Source organism: Galeopterus variegatus, unplaced genomic scaffold (assembly GCF_000696425.1).
Source record: "Galeopterus variegatus unplaced genomic scaffold, G_variegatus-3.0.2 Scaffold14869, whole genome shotgun sequence".
NCBI lineage: Eukaryota > Metazoa > Chordata > Mammalia > Dermoptera > Cynocephalidae > Galeopterus > Galeopterus variegatus.
This window is the reverse complement of record NW_007740980.1, coordinates 1-2417: the sequence shown is the minus strand read 5'-3', so window position 1 is coordinate 2417 and position 2417 is coordinate 1.

Here is a 2417-nt window from a genome sequence, read left to right as displayed (position 1 = left end):
AAAGACGAATACGAACAAAGTTGGAAAAATAGACCGGAGCTAGAATAAGGAAGGACTTGGATTCCCTAAGGACTACATTTAGAGGTAATCAGGTAGATGTTACGGGGCTTCCAAGCAGGGGAAAGACCTGATAAAATTATGTGGGGAAGGGGCTGTTAATCTGGAGTCTGGCATGGTGGGGATAATAACTGCAGTCTGGGAGATTGGTTAAAAGACAGTATTATGGAATTTAAGGCATGACACATTATGGGCATGCAGTAGGTATTTTTTAAGTGAACAAGGAGTTGAACTTTAGAGGGGATGTTGGGCTTGAATGAAGATTTTCAGAGTTTTAAGAATGAGGGATGTTAGGAACTGTTTTTGAAGGATGAGAAGTAAATATGGAGGGTTTGAGGAAACTCCTGCCTTCCTCTTCCCTTTCTTCGTAGGTGATGCCTCTCATAGGTGGTGCAGGATAAAGGAACTGAACGGCCGTGATCCTCTTCTGTAATTGCCTGGGCACCACTCTGATTTGGTGGTCTTTCCTTATTTCTTCCTGGGTAGAAATAGAACTGCCTGGAGATCCCAATGTTCTTGTTAGTGCACTTTTCAAGGACTGCAGTGTTAAGACGACATGTTGGATGTTCAATAACAAGCCAAGTAAGTCCTAGTTCAAAAAGGGAGGGCTAAATGTCATCACTAACCTGCAGCCTCAGCACTCACTCCCTCCGTCTTCCTCACAAGCACTCCTGCCTGCTGACTTCCCCNCTTTATAAATTACCCAGTCTCAGGTAATTCTGTTATAGCAACACAAAATGGACTAAAACACTGCCTTAGCATTATTTGGCCCCAGTCCCAAAATGGGGTTTCTGTGTACATAGCACAGGGAAAATGAATTTAGAATCAGGTGTGCAGCTGGTTTCACTCTTCAGTGGCCCGACAGCCTCTTATAATTTCTCCTGTATCTGCACTGAGTAGCTGTCCTTCTCTCCTCATCTATAACTATGCTGATCCATGTCTCATAGTGCAGCTTGACAGTCAACAAGATCTTGGAGTTAGACCTAAGTGTTCATGGTGAGCTTTCTACTTTTATTCCCACTAGTAGCAGAATTCCAATGGCCTCTTCCTGAAAGTGCTATGACAATCCTGAAAATTTAACTAGTTGTGTGTCAAAGGAGATCTAGTCTTGGGCAATTTCAATTCTGAATGTTCTTCTGATTTATCATTTGCTGAGCACTGGTGTGGTCTTTCTGTGATGGGCTTCCCTATTACATAGTTATTTATTGACAGGGGAACACATGCCAGGCACTGTTCTAGGCAGTGGGGAAATAGACAGGGTCTCTGCCCTCATGGATCTTACAGGTTAGTGGGAAGAAACAGACCAAAAATAATACCTATGGTAGACAAGAGCTATGATGGAAAATAAAGCAGAGTTAGTGGACAAAGAGTGATGGAAAGAGGAATGCTTGATCATGTGGGGTGGACAGCAGTGGTGACACTTGAGCAAAGAACTGAAATTAATTATATACTATACCTGTATAATTGCTAATGTGCTGGGATGTAAAGTTAGAGATATCACCTTTTCCTTGGACTTATATTTTTGGAGGCCCAGGGCAGGGAGAAACTGGCAGAGGACATGAGAGAAGCTGGCTTGTGGGTCAGGGGTCCAGAAGCCTTTGCCCACTCTAACAATACTACACCTTCCCCTCCCTACCCACCCAAATGCAGAATATATGTCAGCCACTTGCCATTCACTAGGTAACCCTGACATCTCTTTTAGTCACCTCTCGACTTTGTTCTTGAGTATAGGGTTTCTTTGTACTTCTAGAGCAGAAAAAGGAGCCACAAACAAAGAATGGCTTTGTGTTAGGTGCCAAAGAAAGCTGAGAAACGACACATTTGCTCTGCTAGCAAGGGCAGATTAAACCATAATAGTGGGGCCAGAAGGATTTCCCCACTTTTATCATGTTGCTTAGTGGTCCCGCCAATGAGGAGGCAGGGTAAATTGCCTAAATTCTGTCTCTTTCCAACTCTAACCTTCACATTCTTGCTCTAAATGAGATCTGGTGCTCTCCTACCGACGCTGCCTCCCTGGCAGTGTTCATTACTGCTAGCTGGTGTTTCTTCCACATTCCTTGTACCACGGGGCCTGGAGGTGGGGAGGTTTTCCCCTTGCTCCTCGTCTATTTCAGATTCTCTTCCAAATTACCAATATTTTTTTCTCCCATCTTAAAAACAAAAGAACTTGTGATCTCACATTCTTCTATAGCTGCAGCCTCTTCCCTTTTTTATTTAAAAGATGACCGGTAAGGGGATCTTAACCCTTGACTTGGTGTTGTCAGCACCGCACTCTCCCGAGTGAGCCACGGGCCGGCCCACCTCTTCCCTTTTTTTTAGAAAACTCTTCTTCAAAGACCTGTCTGTTGCCATTATCTCCA